This window comes from Temnothorax longispinosus, chromosome 1 (genome assembly GCF_030848805.1).
Source record: "Temnothorax longispinosus isolate EJ_2023e chromosome 1, Tlon_JGU_v1, whole genome shotgun sequence".
Lineage (NCBI taxonomy): Eukaryota > Metazoa > Arthropoda > Insecta > Hymenoptera > Formicidae > Temnothorax > Temnothorax longispinosus.
The window spans coordinates 21,774,588-21,793,598 of NC_092358.1; the positions used below are offsets into that span (position 1 = coordinate 21,774,588).

The following is a 19,011-nucleotide window of genomic DNA, read 5'->3' on the forward strand; positions in this document are numbered from 1 at the left end:
GCAAGTTGATGCCAATTTTTATGTGCATATATCGCAAAGGAATGAGAGTCACGATTGAAGCAATAAAAAAAAAATAAAAATAAAATAAAAATAAACATAATGCTATAATAAATGAAGAACACAATAAGAGGCATATTGCAGTTCTGTCTTATACGTGACTGGGATTCATCTTCGTATGCAAAACGTGATTTTCCGATATAGATGCTAATAGGACAATCGTGGAAAAGACAAAATGCATGACAATCGAGGCACACAATGAGAAATGATTATCGGGCGGACGCGCCGATTCAAGTTTCGAGTTACGTGCAACAAAGGCGTATTACAATCCAAATGCGGCCGTCCTTGCTACTGCTCAAGCGCGGCGCAACAATTGCGGGGACACGAGTTGCAATAATGGTGCATGCGCGTGGCACTCCCGATCTGCTCTGCGTGATTTCCCGCACGATGCATGATGCATAACGTACGTATGTGTACATAATGCAGCGTACAAAGCAGAGGGCGGACGGAGAAGATGGAACGAAGCTGCAGACTGTATATTCCATTATCCCCGGGCTTATACACTTACGCGGAACGAGATTAATTCTCGGCGCGGATCCCTTCTATCTGGCGTCGTGCGGGTCCGCGTGTCTACCGTCTCAAGAAGGAGAGAAAGGAACCCGCTCTTTTTCACCAGCCTTCACCTTAGACGACGACAACGACGGCGGCGACGACGATCGTCGCAACCGAAGCGAGAACTCGTTATGCCGTCGCATTAAATCTCGAATGATTTATGCGTGCGCAAAATGATCGCGCGATCGTACTACGGGCACCTGTATGTACGTACGTACGACATAATACCCGCGTTGGGAATGAAAAGGATCGTCCTTGGGGAGGGAAAGGCAAGGGAAGTTCGACTCCATTCGATCGCGTTTCTGAAAACGTCGATTTGCGATGCGTTTCAATCAGGCGCCAGCGACTGTCGACTTACTAAAGAATGCAGTGATTTCTAATAAGGAATAGAATAATTATTAAACAAGCAAATAAATTAATATTTTCGCGCAAATTAGTTCTACCATTAGTAACAATTCCTAGTATTACAATATAGACTAGTAGCATTAACATTAGAAATATTATTAATTATATAATTAGTATAATTACATGTTACAATTCTAATTCCACATGGGAGAATTGTTTATTGAAGTTTATTAAATTTATTATGAAAAAGTTTACTAAACTTTTCTAATAATAGCGGAATTAATAGTAACACTTGAAGAGTTAGTTTCGTGCTGGCACTTACAATTAGTCAGGGCCATTTAAAGCAGGAAGAATCGAAGACACGGACAGCACTTGGCAGCGGATACGATTGATCGCATATCCCATCGGTCGTTCTCTCCATTACAAATATAGATCAGGGATGCCAGGTAGATCGCGTCACGCGGCCGCTTTTGGCGATATTCCACGTGGTTACGCTTACCACTCGAAACTACTAATGAGGCGATTGGCCCCTCTTTCAAAATCGTACCACGATGACTTCATCTAACGTTTTACATCATTATATTCTGAAATTCCTCACTCCGAAATCTACAGAAATACTTTCGAGAATAAAGCGAAAAAAGATTCCTTCACAGAGGCAATGCTTATATGTATACAAATTGGTTACGATCAGTTTCCGTAACTGTATAACGCGAATAATTATTTTTCTAAAGCTAAAATCAGCAAAGGGATATACAAGAAAAATTAAATCATCGTTCGAAAGTTAATTGACATTGATGAAAACAGCTGGTGGTATCAAAATTTCGATTTCTCGGAGAGTCGCAGGATTCGGATTTCCATTTCTGACACGTTCATCGACATGCACCTCGTAGCTTCGACTCTCACGACCTCTCACTCTCGTCACGACGCATCGACCGTACGTCACCGTGAAGCGGCGACCGAGTTCGACCCGGGCTCGCTTTTTCCCGTCGCTTTCCAAAGGAGCGAGCGTATATACGCGCGCGCCCGTACGTGCACCTTGCGCGCATTGTGCGCGCGGGATGCACGTAGGTAGCTGCAGCGGCAGCGGCGTCGACGGCGGTCGATCTATACGTGCAGCCGCCGAAGGCGTATAAGCGTAAAAGGCCCCGACGCGGATCGTGGGAATTGGGCCTTCGGGAAAGTTTTTCCTAGATGCCCGCCCGCCGCCGTCTCGCGCGTATAATACAGCCAACAACAAGCTGCGGTGGCGACGGCGGCGGCGATTGCGGCGTGCCCCTTCGTCGATTCCCTCGATTAACGCCGTCGCGAATCGAACACAATCGGGTAGGGACGCGGTCGCGGAACGATGCGCACGGTGAAAAAGGTGCCCACGGTATATTCGTCCTTCGCGCACTCGTCACGTCGAAGCCCGCTTCCCTTCGTTTAATCGAAGCGAGATGCGATAGAGCCGAGCGAGAGTTCATAGAGACGCGAAATGAGCGACGGTCGGATAATAAAGCTTGTTCAAACGCGGGAAATTGCGTACCGTCGAGGCAGTAACGCGTGTATCATTATCCGCCTTCAGACAGCGATCTCGCTCGATTAAGATTCACATACGCGCTGCAATATACCGAGACGTTGCGCGGCCTTAACGATCGCGAGAGAAATTTTGAGCAGCGCATTTAATGCGACTGTCGAAACTCTTCCTCTTGCCGTTTGCCGATCCGAATCTACACATCTTTTTATTTCGATGTTTCACCTCGCGTAATGAATATTTATGATCGTCGCAATATCGGCATTCTTTAAATAGGATCTCGCAAATTGCTAGATATTGTCGGGATCAAGATGTTGCTATTATTATGTTCAATTATGTGTAATTATATATAGAGAGAGAGCATCCTTTCTCTTGCACTTACATTTACAAATTAAGAAATTATTTAATGTTAGTTTCCTTCTAAATATAGATATATTCTTCGTTATATATTAATATACTAAAAAAACTAATAGCAAAAATTTATTGCATCGTAAAAATGAGTAAATGTTATTCTGTATCTTTAGTACATATTAAAATTAATTTGCATATATTTTATATTAGTTAAAGATAATTTACACATATATCTCAATATTAAAAAATTATTGCAACCTTAGAAAGTTAAAACAGATTTGAATCTTATTAGAGAATCAAAAGACTGCGATGTATCCATGTGAACAACCACAAATACAGTGCAGAATCACATTCTACGCAGAACGCTAATGCTACGCCGAGTTGCATTAATAATCCAGATTAGCCAGATAAATCCGGTTTAACGATTAGTCGTTTTTCTAGAATTTTACCTACAACGATATATTTATACGAAAGAGAAAATTTGCTTAACCCAGAGCTGGCCCCTAAGGGACGTTGGCAGGTCCGACCCTAAGGTCGAGGCGAGACCAATCCCCTCGCCCTTTCAGGACTGTTTCCCATTGTCAAGGACCCTTTCCGGCCGGCTCTGTTGAATAATAATAATGCCGAGAAGGTGCGGCGGGCGATCCTTCGCGTCCTTGAAGGGGCGGAGGTGCCGAGGAACGCGCACTGCTTTCTACTCTTCACGATGACGATGACGATGATGCGAGATCGCTGACCGAATCGACAGCCGTTCGTCCGTGCGTATATATGCATCGCTCGATTGGCGTTGCAACCGCGCGATATTTCGCCACGGTATCGACCGCGAGAGATGGAGATGAAGTATCGAATATCTGGAACGAGGTGTTGAGAGGAACGGCGGGGGCAAACGGGCAAAGGAGGTTCCCTCCTCGTGGGTACGAGGAGAATGGCCGAGTGCGCTAAACCGCTTCACAATGAGGCAGGTGCCTGCTTTACGTAAGCCACGCTCGCGTTCTCCTCGTCATCGTAGTTTTTGCAACGAATCGTTCGTCGTTTGTCTGAGCTGTCTCGCCCTTTCTCTCTTTCTGTCCACGCCTCGAAAATACGGCACCCCGAGTCATTCGGTTATTTTCCTATGACGGGATTGTGATTTCTCGCATCGTTTGGGAGTTTACGCATCCTCGTAAAACACGGACGTTCGAATTAAGCCGGCTGCGTCTTAAGTGCGTCGAGTAAGCGTTGAAGAGGCGGGTGTGGCGTGGGAGAGGAAGCACGAAGCGTTTCATCGGCATTCTCTCACTACACCAAGTTGCGTAGGGTTTATGTATGACGATTAATTTTGTTGTCGACGTATTAAATCGCCGTGAGAATTTCAACGTATGAGATTGAGATAAAAAAAATTAGGGGCTATTAATTAAAATGAACGTATTACATTTATTTAAGTAACACACCTATTATTCTTTGGCTGGATTCTTTAATTTCATAATTTTAAAACGAACCTATGAAATAATCAAAACGTTATTGGTTAGATAAAATATGTAAAAATCTCTTAAAATTGGGATATTATTGTTATACGTTAATACTGTATAATAATATGTTACTATAATGAGAATTTACTTAATTCTAGTCTAATAAAAAACAGGCTTGTAATAATTACTATTGCATGATTCTCTGTGTCGTAATTATATGTAATAATAGCGTGAATGAAACATATTTTTATTCTGTTCGACGCTAAGTTTCCATTAAAACAGTATCACGAACGTTATACGTGCTGCCGGATCCGTTACAACCGAATGAATTACGAAACGGAATTACACACATGCATTTTTAGACGCAGTTTCCAACGCAACAATGATGCACCTAGGAGCATGTACCGCACTCGAGTCCGAACTTGATCAAGGCTATATACTGATACTAATGTAAGAAGAATCGTCGAGTCGTGCGCGTTTTAAACTGCGGAAATGCTCCGTTATTCCTTTATTACTACTGACTGTTACCAACTTTCCGTTACGCCGCGTCGACTCGGCGAGAAAAAGCGGAGCTCGCGGTTGCACTGAGCACCGTGCCACGTCCTTTCCTCGGTATAAGATAAGAATACATATTTTCGTGCGTATTTTTATTGCACATAAAACGGCATACGGGAGAATTTAAGATTGAAGAAGTGTAACACCACCGACAATTTTTCCAATAAATTGCGAAAATTTCGAGTTCCACACCGATAGGGAGTCCAGAAGCAAAACTACTGTAAAAAATCATGTCGTTACAATCGAACTAGAGATCTTATGTAACACGCTTATCATCTCCGAAGGATCTAACTCGCTTGCGTAACCGTAACTAACGTTGCACCAGTATAAACCTCAATCGTTTAGCTGACCCATGACATTTGATGAATTTTAAATATACCGTGTCGAGAAATATACATGTCTCAAGTTTTGGAAGTTAAAATTCGACTCTATTCTTACCTCACAATTTTAATAATAAAAGATTGATGCGGTGAAAATATCTGTACTAATTCTAAAGAACTTTTATGCAGTTATGTAATCAGTGTTGGTTATTTCACCTAATTCCGTCTTAAAATTGCAAAATTAAAAAAATTAAAGATCCATAAATCTCGTCATGTAGTACTTAAATGGGTATTAGTACTTTTAAGTAGTTGATTTTGTTGTTGTTGCAATATACCAAAGTTCAATATTATATGAGCAATCAATCGTAACGCAAACCCAACATAACATAGCGCAATAAGAAAACGATAAAACGTATAATTTCAATATACATTACGCCACATATAATTTAAATAGTAAAAAACAGCGTATCTTATTTCTTAATATTTTAATGTATAACCAAAATATATAACTTGTAAAGAAAATAAAGATATCAGATTGCGGGTTTAAGACGACAAGTTTTTATTAATTTCTACTCCGTTTTTCGTCATATCCACCGAGAATATGACAACAGAAAATTCACGAGAGTCAGCACTTGCCGAAACAATGAATGCTCTTGTGAAATTCGTGATGCAAGGTGGGAGGGGGGAGTGGGGGAGGGGGACTGTCAATCGCAATGCGAAATCGCGATCCGTCAGTCGTCGCGAATATCGACGTTCCCGTTAGCGTTCTTAACGGGTCGTCGTATTTATCGGGCGCGCACGTCAGCTGCCGATGAAAGCGCGGAGACGAGCGATTAATCCGTTAATCGACCGGCCACATCCACTTGGGAAGTACCGCCGCCGTCTTCCGAACACGAAGCGCGTACAATTCCGAGCGACAGCTGTTTACGCGCGAGCGCGTCTACCGGGCGTTTTCTTACTTAACGCTCGAGCGGAAATGTGCCTCGTAACGAGCGTGCGTATTACGCGCATGGGAACCTTCGTTCGCGGATCGGCCAGGGAGTGTACGAATAATTGCTCTGTCGTTTTGCCATCACTCGCCGCCGCAAGAAACGAGCCGTAATCGCGACAAGTTTTGCCCGTAAACACTTCCGTGTTTTGAGGCGCGCTTTCGGGATAGAACAGCCGCGGCAAACACGCTAATTAACGTTGATGATGGATTTGCATCGTTTTTATTTCTAATAAAGTACGTTAATGTACGCTACGTGCGTTATTATATTAGATACTATATATTATTAAGTTATTATAATATATTATATAATTACGTTTTTTACATCAAATCATAAAATTTGCTAGAGAATAAAAATATTGACCGCTATACGCGTACAGCTTGGGCGAGCTAATTTTGGAAAAGTGTGCCGGAGCGCAACATGCGCGTAAAGGCGAGCAAGTGGTTGAGCGAATGCTTCATCGTGATCTCCAACATATGTTTCGCCCTATATTATACCATAAGACGCAACGGATTAAGATTAAGTCCAAGACTATCCCCGTGCTACCTGGCATTGCAAAATAATTTTATGAGATACCGTTATCCGCGCACGGCCGCGTGAGCGTGCGGCGCGGTGCGACGCCGACGGGCGCCGAAAGCTGTAAAATCGTATGAATAAGCGAGCGGCGTATGCGCGGATGCTAAATGCTCTCGCCTATCTGAAACGACGGTACATATCTTAGTTACTAGAATTACCAGCTACTATGTTGCGTGTACCGTCGCAACATTGTGTCGCGCGCGAGCGCATTTTTATGCAGCGCAACCGGAGTAATGCGCATTTATGCGCGTATACCTATATACGCATGCAACGTGAAAAGGCAGCGATCCCTCCGTCTCTCTCTCTCTCTCTCTTTCTCTCCTTCGTCGTGCGTGTCGTCGTTCCGTACGTACGTGCATGCATGTGAGACTACTGGGACTGTGCGTGTATGTGCGTGACCGTTATGCAATTGCACGAGCGCCAACCGAAAGCATGAAAATAAAACGCGAGTACTCCTCTCCCTCTGAGGTGAAGGACGCGCTGGAATGCCGCACCGCGCCACGGACGAGACACGATTCAACGTCATGTAACGTGACATGACACAATGGGGGTCTTTTCATCAACCGTTGATCCGCGAGAACTAAAATCTAATCTATTTTATTTTATAATATCCGATTCTCTCATAATTATTTTTCTAATAATTTGATTTTAATAAAATTCAAACTTCTTGCCCTACTTTAAAATTTAAAAAATTGGGGATATAAAATAATTTTAGCCTGCACTTGCAAAATTAAACGTGAGAACATCCTCGAATTTTATTTAATTAGAAATTTTTTTAGTTTCTTGTACATAACACACAATTGAGTCCTAAATTTGTAAAAAAAAAAAAAAAAAAAAAATATCAAATACTACAAAAAAAATGTTATTAGTAATTCACAACTGTTGACCCAATGGATCTGCTTTCATACGTTTTAATTTTAAGATCATCATATAAAAATTTAATACAGAACCTGTCTGTTACAATATAAGTAAGTACTTCACAAATTGAGACAAGAATTCGCGTGGGAGTTGGCTCTTCCTTTTAATTATGACGCTCTCTCTTTCCCTCTTTCGCGCAACGATGCGGCATCGCCGGCCACGTAATTCACACCGTGCCGAAGAGTGATGGACTAAAACGGCATCGTCACGATATCGGCGGCGACCTCCGCGGAGTCCTCTCGCGCGGAACGCGGAGGCGAAGAAGAAACAAGCGGAGCGAGCGCGCTCGCCGCTGCCGCCGCCGTGCCGCTTGCGTTGCATCGTCACTAGCGGCGGCGCGGAACAGGTGCATCTATGTCGGTGACTCGTGCCAACGGTATCTCGCGTGTGCGTTTTTGCGTCTTAAGGATCCTAAGGATGGGGTCAACGACATCCTCGCGCGGTATACGCGCCAATGACAGACCGCGCGCGGAGGACGGATGCGCCGCAAAGAACCGACACGGCCGACGTTACGAGCAACACTTGAATTGGATCACGTTAAGCAAAATGAACAAGTATCCAGTCGGCATTAGCACGATTCTGTTGCGGAAGAAGGCGCAAGAAACAGAAACAGTACAAATTCGAGAGACGCGCGCGCGCAGCTCTTTCATAAGGAAATATAAATTTTCACGCAACATATATTTCTCAAGGAAATACAAAAATGTTGAAATCCGTGTGTATATAGAGTCCGTGTTGGCGTCGAAAGGCAGATATGTCGCGAGGCATAAAAATCGTCGACACCACCCATAAAGTCGCGGATCTAATTTTGCGGTTTAGAAGTGTAATGGGTATATACCCTGCCGTACGCCCATTAAGTTAATGAGAACATCGAAACGGAAGAAAGCGGAGTCTCGCTGCAATGGAGTAAGTCGAGAGCAAGCACGCCTTTGCCGTCTTTAGCCGCGAGCATATAACCGAGTGCGCGAGTTTACGAACGGCTATCGGCCGATAATTGTTACGCGCGAGGACTACGCTTACGCGATAGGTGCATCGTGTTCCGCATCGCTCGTTTCAGTTGTCCTCGTTTGCTCCGGCTACTGGCTCATTTTCAACGTTTTCCGCGCGTTTCCGCGAAGCATCGGGAGGATTTATCGGTCTCCGGATAGTATTAATTTTAAACAGACGCATTTTTGCGGCTGACTCCCCATGCCATCTTCTCTCCCTTGTAATATCGGCGCTCGGCAATCCGAACCGAGTACGAGGTACGTTTATTCAGATTTGGCACACACACTTATCGCAACTTGTAAAAAAGATCGGTTCTGCTTACCGCACCTTGCTTACAGCATTTTGCTGTACTTAAAATGAAAGAACTACGCAATTACGCTTCGAAGAGAAAGAGAGAGAAGAAAGAAAACAAGCCTTTTATAGAAAGCTTAACTTTCGAAAAAAATAGAGCGAAAGTTTTCTTAACATCAGTTCAATTATTATTACAATAGCATGTTTTTCGAATATATTTACCTTTGTTTCTGTCATAAAAAAAAGAAAAAATATTTAAATTATTAATTTATAGTAAGTGCTTTGAAGTAATTAATATCATTTGATCAAAGTTTGAGCAACTTGTCGGTACTTGAAAAACAAGTCAGTAAAGTGTGAAGTAAAATATACCTTTACTGTGCTTCCAAGAAAGGAAATGCTTGTGAGATAAAGTAATGTTGACAACACAACGATGACGTAAGAAAATTTACGGATTTTCTTTCTGCATCATTCGCGTACATTACTCGTACGCTTTTCAGACGCTGTGCTATTCTCGCAAAAACATGTTTTGAATGGGCAGAAAGGGCTCTCTCTCTCATAGACTCGAACACCTCAGGGCCTCGAACGAGCGAAAATACGCCTCGCGAGACCGCGAGAGACGAGAGACGACGATGCGTTCGACGAGCTAAAGCAGGTCGGTTGGAAATAAGCACAAAGCCTACTGTCAGCTGCCAAAAGATTTAATCTTCCGTGGATTGTATTGTGCGACCCTGCCTAACTTCTAAAGATTCAAGAGTACCGTGAAACCCGTACGGTTTGCTTCCAAGCAACACAATGTTTAACGGCTTACGTTCTATTGTTAACCGCTAGATCTAATGAACGCTTCACGAAAAGGATGCGACTGTTGAAAATATGTCAGAAAATATGTCATATTCTGTTAAATAATAATCTTGCTAAAATAATATGAGTAATTTTTACATCTGCATTGCTGTCTCATAAATGTTCTTATCAATTTTATTTAAAACTTTTACAATATTATTAGCTATTTATTAGATAAACTTTTTGGGAAAAAAAAAAAGTTTTTACGTAAACATAATTTACAATTTTCTTTTCAGTCTGTCACACTGTCCAAATTTATTTTTTGGCTAATATAAATATAATGTTATATATTAAGAGAATCTTCTCTGCGGAGACAATACATCGAGCGATCTAACGAAATAGATTCTACAAAAGGATCCGCCGGTATCTCGGTATTTTAATAAGAATCGACTGGTCACTCCTCTCCGGCACAGTAGAAACGCGATCCGTAGATTGCGCGGTGGCGAAGCATTACGCGTTTAAATCGAGCGAGCAGTTGGCGAGTACCCAATCGTTGATCCGATCGCCTAATGAGACTTTAATCGCCGGTAGATTAAATTTAAATTACGACCTAGTCGTCCAAGTATTCCGTCGCACTCTCTCGCTCCCACCTCTTTCCGTCGCTTCTCGTGCCGGTCGCGGTATTTATTTTTTTTCCCCCCCGAGACAAAGGTTACGTCGGGTCCACGTAAGTGCATCCGATGCACGCCGGAATGTGGTTCAATCTACCCGTGCCACGCCGGGGCGATACGCGACCGCGCGGTTTGATTTATGCACGGAGATACTTAGCGGCGGAGGGGCAAAATATATAGAAGAGGTCTCGCGAACCGAGCGTATGTCGCGTGATTGCGGACATATTATCGGGGACGAGCAGCCCGCGCGGGCATTCCGTTGAAAAGTTATCTCCGTCTGCGAGGTTTGCCCCTCTGGCATCCTCCCCGCGATTAATTTTTCAAACGGGGACCCGTAAATTTATTAAAAGCGTACGACAGTGGAGAGAAAGAGAGAGAGAGAGAGAGAGAGAGAGAGATCCTGTACGATATTCCGCCGCCGGGATATTTCACCGTTTCACCTTGTTATCTCTTTTCAGAGCATACGCTCCTTAAGACTTCGCTAATCGCGCCGAGCTCTTTTCACGCGGGCAAGATCTTGCGCAGCCCCACGCATAAATTGTATACGCACACGCGCATGACTGCATGTGTTTCGCCTGACAGCTGTACGCGCGGTTTGGAGAGTAAGCCTTTATTTCTGCCATGATTTATTCCGGTCAGTGACGCGTTCTTTTTTTTGTTCCGACACTGGTAAAGTCTCATGACTGTACGAACCAGTTTGAGAACCGCTATTCTAAACTGACAAGGCACAATTCACACGCAACGCGCGCTGTATAAATAGCTAGAAGACGATGCTGTTATATTATATATATAATACGTAGTATATCATTTTTGTAAATTCATAGGTAATGTTAGTGATAAAAAAAAAACCGCAAAAGAAGCTATAATTATTTCCGTTATATTGTGAAGCAATTCCTTTCTTTCGTGCGTAAGATCACTTTTCTAAAGTCAGATTTTTTGATAATGTCATAAATATCTCTAGTCATCTTCCAGAGGCAGAAATTAAGGAACAGTCGGGAGGTAATTAAATTATGATTGACATTAATTCGACTCGAGGGAATTCTCTCTTGGCCGTTTAAAGATTAACAGTTGAAAATGCAATACCGAGTGGAAAGTGTGGATGTCGCTTTAGGAGATTCTCGCGGTCAATAAGACGAGACGCGCTCGCAGCTGTCGTTCGGCGGCTCTCTCGCTACATTCTCGAAGTACCCGGATTCCTACGTGCGTAATAACAGACGACAGGCCGATGACTATAATTATCGTATCTACGCGTAACAGGTGTCGCACCTACTCGGCACGCTTTTATCAACATCGTATACGCGACCAGGACGATATGAAACAAACTAATAACTATTCGCTTGCGGGCGTACATCCGAACAAACTAACCAACGCGCCGCCGCGGATAATCGCTTGTTTAATCTGACTGTGACAATATGCCGTGACAAATAGGTAACTCTCGGCAACGGTTATACACGCGACTATTTTGGTGTCGTTGGATCGAAGCAAATTATTCTTGTCATATTAAAAATGCAATTTCTACACGTATTCTACACACGAGCTCGAAAGATTAAAAGATCTCCTTAGAACGCTGTTTTTATTGCCAAATTAGCATGACACAAGATGATCCTCATATTAAAAGGCGAAATAAAAATGTGACGTGATTTTCTATCAAACAATAAGTTTCGAAAGAATTCAAAAGTTACATTCTTTTACATCGGTTTCCCCAGATCCTATTTTGTAATCAAATAAAGATTCTACTAACGATAAGCTTCGCGTGACAATAGATTGAGAAGCCATATGTGAATATAGGATTTATCGCACAAATGTAATTTCTAAATGTCTGTCTGTCCCTGATTTTTTTTATCTACGCATGTAATGCGCATTAAACTGGTATATAGCCGATACGAACGACGGATTTAATCATGTCTACACACCCACGCCCGTATCATCTTTCCTGTTGAACAAAGTGCCGAAGGCGAACGTTTCTCCACGTTCAACGCGGAAAAAATTATACGTCATAAATACGCGAATGAGTGAAAAGTGAAAATAGACTTTTTATTTCTTCGTTTGAAATCTAAATAAAATATAATTATATAAGTAGATATATAATAAGATTAAAAACTTATTAAAATTAAAATATTGAATTTCAGGAGCTATTCTATTCTGAAATAATCGTCGACATATATGCACTTGGAATCAAGATCCCATGTTCTAGAGATCAGAAAGAGAGAGAGAGAGAGAGAGAGAGAGAGAGAATGCTGCGAGGGAGTAAGAGGGACAGAGAGACCGCGTGTGAACGTTTCTTTTATCTCATTGAGAATTTCCTCGCAGGAGAGTGAATAGATCACCTGTGAGAAGGGGGTCATTTTCACAAAAACGAGGGGAAAGCTCTTGAGCAACGTCGCGCGGACGCGCATCGCCGTAGAGTTCACTTTGGTAAGAATTCCCAAGTTTATCTCGGCTCCATTGTTCGTGCGCGTTACCTCAAAAATAACTTTCATGCGCGACTTCGTGCGAAGTGTCCTAATCGCTGAATATTTGTCCCGCTGAAATTAACCTTAAAAAAAAAAATGTCTTGTCAGAGACAAACGAACGATCGTACGGTTTCTCGATGAAGATGGACGTGCGACGTAGATCTCGAGATTTCACTCTTTCCTTCTGCCACGATTTATCATTGTGATGATTAGACTTGCGTGATCCGCGCGCAAGAAAACTCGCGGGGATAATGATACGTTGACGGGAAGGGAAGAAAGAGTGAAATTCTGTAAACCCACGCGTTGCCCAGAGAACGGACGTAATTTTCATTCAAGTTTCCGTTACAAAGTATAAGGACGTTAGAATAATTTATACCTACGGATTAGCCGTACATTACTCGCTCTAACGGATATACACATGCCTACTCGACAACTGGAAAAGAAGAGAGAAGACAAGGCAACCTTAAACGTTTAATTTATTGTCTAAATTATGTCTCATCAAATCAAGATTAATCTCATTAGTAGCTAGTTGTTTCGCTCGTTACGTCGCTCTATTAGGCTGCCGAAAAACCTTTACAGAACAAGCTGAACTTGAACTAGCAGAAGTCAATTGGACAGATCGCAATATCGCCAATGACATTATCTTGTTACAATAAAGAAGAATACGAAGTCTGTATCTAGGTCTAATCGCGCATTTTCGTAATTTTCCGGAAAAAGAAAATAAAATTATTTCGTGCGTAATCAACGCCCGTTGACGTACCGTGCGTGATATTAAACGAGTTCTCGAGGAAAGAACTTCGATGATTATGAAATTCCGTTGTAATCGGCAAGGCCTGGATTCGCGTCATTATTCAAGAATTAAAAACAATACGCGCATAGTATAGGTGCGATGGATGGAAATCTACTTGACGGTAGATACACCACGCAGAGAAAGTTAGTCGCGATGCGCACCTTCTTCTTCATCTTTCGCGGCGTCCATCGCTCGCTGTCGCGTCGTCGAGAACGGCTGAAATCGGCGATAACAAGAAAGTAGACGCGAGCTCGCCTATACGCATACTTGGGTGACGATGAACCGGTTTTCTAAACTGGGAGAAAATGGCGAATGCAAATGCGAACGAGTAATTATAATGACGTATAATTTGATATGCCGGATGTCGATCGATTAATCCATACTCGGGCGATCTATATTTAGATATTTCGATTTCCGACTGCCTTGGCTGTGTGCTCTTTCGTCGGCCTTCGATCTTACTATAGCGACCAGGCAGCTTCGAGTTTTCGTTTGACTTGCAGAGCGCGCGAATGAGACTTTTGTTCGCGAGAGAATGCTCGTCGACACGTCGAGAGAGCTCGTATCCGCATAACAGGATATAACGAAAAAGTGACTCGTGTTATTTTATCGTTCGAGCGCGAGGACCGATTCGTTTACAATGCGACCGTGTCGCGCGGATGTACTTGGCTGCGTTGCTCGAGATTGCGGTAACAAGAAATAATTGCCGAGTGCATTAAGTCTATTAGCCGTCTTTTGCCGTCCAGGAACCGGCGAGTCAGTCAGTCAAGTCTTACATATACTGCCGCGCGTTTAATTAATCGCCTTCTCAATATATTTTGCGAACGTCCCCGCGGCGCACGGTCATTCTCGTGCATCGACCTCCCCTGCGGTCTGCTCAAATAATATTATAGATGGAGGCGAGTTTGAAGACTTCGAGGGGATTACCGATGCCGACGACGAAAGTACAATGATCGTGAAAGCGCGACAGCCGACTTCCTCCGTGACTATTAACAGCGGACAAATAAGCGGCTAGAGCGAATCATCGATTTCTACCGGCGGTCATCCCCTCCTGTTTCTACCTGCTCGCGCATTACGATTGTTGGGATTTCCGGTGCCGGGATATATAAAGAACGGGAAGCGACGCGTTTTCCCTCCACCTGTGTTCCGCATGTAGAGCAAATCGCGTCGATTACGGTGCTGGGACAAAAAACGCGCGACTCGGTCTTAACGACGGCAGCTATACAGGATCATCGTTGAATGGAGCCGGGCAAGTTTTGTAGAACAAGAAATTATATATATTATATATACATAACGCGCAGCCGGCACTACGTTATGTACGCTAATATTTAATTAAATTAAAAAAAAAAACACTTATCGTTAATGTCAAAACTCGAGGAAAGCGAATAGTCTTGGCCGTGAACTTTATGATAATATTTCTGGATACAGGTATACGAAAAAGGCTTTCACATATATATATCCGGAATATAATTCTTAAGTCCCTAAATTTTGACGTAAAACAGCGAGGAAGTATAATTTGCATGGAGACGCGGAATGGGACACCGTCTCGGCTTTCTAATTTATATATCAAATACTAAGAAGCGTCACTTTCACCGGTTGATCGATAAAGTCCGCGGCACAACATGCAGTTAGAACTCGCGAAGAAGAAGAGTCTCTGCGGTCAAAATCGTTTCGGGGGAATTTCGAGGATTGCAGCGGAAACCGAACGCGTCATCGACACTCGGTCTCACACAAGTGAGATGTCGCAACGATGAACATTTTTTCGAAGTGAGACTACGAAGAAAAACCTGCACGATATTGGTCGTCGCCACGTAAATATTAACCTGGCGACAGACATCTATCTCAAGATATCTATCTCCACAACAAGATAGGCAGGTCGTTAAATAACCTGAAGTCTCCTCAGGCTATTTCTATTTCTATCATTGCAGAATAATGAATAATGAATAATATTCAGATGAAAATGCGAGGCTCGTAGATCGAATGGAGATACGTAACTACGAAGTACGTGAATACGAATAATTATTAAGAAATAAAATAGAAAATGTTATTTATTTGATTATTTGTGGAATAATACATATCCGTATTATGCGCTAAATTTTAATCGAGTCGAATTGACGCGTTAGCAGTTCGATCAAGCAATAAAGAATCTAAAAGGCGCATAAAGCCCGTATCAGACTGCGATTGGGATTGAGATTGGATTGAAATTTAATCAATCAGAACAGAGAAAACTGATCTCAAGTTTAGTAAACTTTGCTCTGATTGGTCAAATTTCAATCCAATCTTAATCCCAATCCGTAGTCTGATACGGGCATAAAGCACATCTGAAAAAATTGAAGAAATTGTCTTAAAGCTTTCATGACATTTTTCGGATGTTCGTTGCTCGAATGCCTACGTAAAAAGAAAAAAAAACAGTCTAGAAAGCCTGCGCTGTCACTCCAAATAGATTTAATTGTGCTATATCCGCTATATGCATGACGTTTTCCGCGATGAGAAACATCGGCGCAGCGTGGAATATCGGGTGGGCTCGCGTGTCGCGGTCTGCGGAATTATTTCGCAAACCGCGCCGTTATAAATCAACTCCGGTTTAATGGAGTCTATTATGTAACACGCCAAAATAACACGCGAAACACTTGAGCGCCGCCGGTCGCGGCGCTAATGGAAACACGTTCGCGCGACATCGCACGCAACCGAAGCCCGCGCGCGCGACCATCCGTCCAATCTGCATCGTTAATTATTGGCTACGTAATAACATCTGCGCCGGTGTATCTTATTCCGCGCCACCATCTCGGACCAGCGGCGGACGGGCTCTCGCGGGTGTCGACTCTGTCGAGAGAGAGTCAACAAAAAACGCTCGTAGTGCTCGTACGTGATTTAAATGCCGGATTTAAATGTCCCGGGTGTTGCTCGTGTCAACGTTGCCGCTCGTCGCGATGATTTAATTCGGTCGAGCGAATTTCCTTTCCTTCCTCGCGGGCAATTTCGCATCTATGCGGGGTAATAATCAAAAGGATTGCCGGGTTTGCCTAACTTGGATTGCCGTGATGGCAATCGGACCCGAGTTGTCGCAATCGAGAACGATTCTGTTGCATCCCGAGGCTGAAAAAATCGAGCGTCTTTGATTTATAATTTCACCGAATTAACACGCCTGTAAGTATCTCTTTTCGAATATTCAGATAACTATCGCACTATAATGTCCGTTTTTACCAATAGATTAACTTTAATCTCGGTTTGACTTACTTTTCATCTTTTTCTAGTTCTAAGAATTGGAAAAAGGTAAAAAAAGTAAGTTAAACTAAGCTGAAAGTTAACCCGCATTGATACAAAATAGACACAAGACGTCTCGTTCATTGCGTCGCGACGCAATAAATCGTTCAATTAGTTCGCCACGAAACTCGTCTACGTTCCACTGACGTATAAATATCTCACACGTCAATGCTACATTCCCGTCTGCGAGCCGTCGAGAAAACGCCCGAAAAATTCCCCCAAAAAAGCGGAGGCAGGACGGAAGTACGTGCCTTCACGTTGATGCCCCTTTGTCGCCGAACGCCCGCGGCGCGGGCGCCAGACACCCTTAAGGCGCCGCGATAATTGCATTAAACCCGGCATTTGTCGCCGCTTCTCCGTGGACCGGGATTCGCGACGCGACGTCGGAATTAAGAGCAAATTTGGGTCAGACGGCGACGCGGAGGGCGGAGGGCGCAGCACGGTAGCCGAGAGCCGAGACGAGAGATTCGAGAGAATCGCGTATACGATCTCTCGCGTTTACGATCGCAGGCATGAGGCAGGCAGACCTGGCGGACACGCTCGCCCGCTCCGACCCGCTACGGCGCGGCACACGGCCTTTCTAAACTCTCGCGGCGTGCGATTTTCGCAGACCCGTCGTCGCGCGGAGATAGCTCACTTACCTTGAGAGAGATTCCCCGCGTCGAGGAGGTAATATCCACAGACTGTCCGTCCGGCGATCCTCACCGCGCGGAGACGCGGAGCGACGGGGAAGCTATGGCGGGCAGGGTCGGCTGGCTGGCTGGCTCCACCGGGTCCGTGCGCGCTTGTCAAAACCAACTTATCGATCGCACTTAGAATCCCGGCTGGTGCAGGAAGCGCGACGGCGACGACGACGATCTCTCGTCGCACGACGGAACCGGGGGGGATCACTGCCGCTGGCCGTTGCGTTTAGTCGCGGAATCCGAGGCGCACGAGAGATCAGGAACGCTCTCCGTGAGCGCGAGCGCGAAGGAAAGAGAGACAGAGAGAGAGAAAGAGAGAAAGAGAGAGAAAGGCAGAGACGGAGAGAGAGAAAGAGACGGGGACGCGGAGAGACGAATCGAAAGAACCGACCGAGCCGGTTTACCGTGAGGAACTGAGCCAAGCGGAGTTGTTTGGTCCGCGGCCGCGATTTCGGCCGTTTACGCCGCCGCTCGGCGCGACTCGTGACCGCTCGGCGTTTACGGCCGGCGGCGGGCGAGCGTAGCCCGCGCTCGGGTCGCCTCGGTTATCTTCGGGCCGCCTCGGCCGCGGCAACCTCGACGAACTTTTGTGCGGGTCGAGGCCGAACGAAGGCGGTGCGGCGCAGGAGAAGAAGCGAGGAGGTAGGAGGAGAGGGCGAGGCTTCCCGCGGCGGCAGCGGCGGCGGTTTCTTCCCGTTCTTACGGCCGTTACGTCGTACCTCCTCATCCTCGACCTATCTCGTTAACTCCGTAACAATTCGTCACTTTCCGCGCCTCGCTAAATGAAGCCGAACGGCCGTCATTGTTCCCGCGACGAACGTGGAAAACCGACGACGCGACGGCTGGATCGCCCACGATCGGTCGGCGCGCCGCGGGATTTCGAAGGTTCTTTGTCGAGGAGGATTCCGACGCGCGGTAGCCCGCGCGAAAATATATGGTACGATACCCTTCGTTTATGCATGCATGTACAATGTACAATGTGTAGGTACGCGGAGCGAGGCCGAGAGGATAATCCCGTGTTACGCTCGAGAGTCCCGTGTAAGATCTGAATCGCCTGATAAACGCGTATCCATCATCCGTCGCCGCGACAGTACTGTATTAAAAAAAAAAAATAAAGAAGAAAATGACAGCCATAAGTATCCATATCCTTACTTCGCGATACCGATACGGCTTTGCGCCGCTGGAATTTATTAAAGTGGACGGAATAAACGCGCAGCAACAGTTACATCGTTTCTCTTTTCGATCAGTATTATTGATTAAAAAAGATGGTCATATAAAAGTAACATCGGGGTTGCCCCTTAAATTAAAAAAATTATTTGATCCCTCGACGCACAAGGTAGGTATTTATTTGTAATATTGCATCAAGTGCTATTCTGCTTTTCCCCGCAATTCCCGTGGAATTTCTGCGTCAAAAACAAATAATTCCAGGAAGATATACGTCGTGTTTGCGAACCGCGACGTTCGGCAACGCCGAAAT

General features: G+C 44.4%; 1 protein-coding gene across 3 annotated transcripts in view; it reads right to left on the reverse strand.

Annotated features, from left to right (window-relative positions):
* Positions 1-17,951, reverse strand: part of Smash (smallish) — a 56,774-nt gene extending 38,823 nt beyond the window's left edge. For 2 of the 3 annotated variants that reach the window (XM_071785347.1, XM_071785342.1), the window contains exon 1: positions 17,493-17,951. The gene's annotated coding sequence lies outside the window, so the exon portion shown is untranslated. The remainder of the gene's footprint in view (positions 1-17,492) is intronic. The other variant, XM_071785353.1, reaches the window with a different exon arrangement.
* Between the last annotated feature and the right edge of the window lie 1,060 nt (positions 17,952-19,011).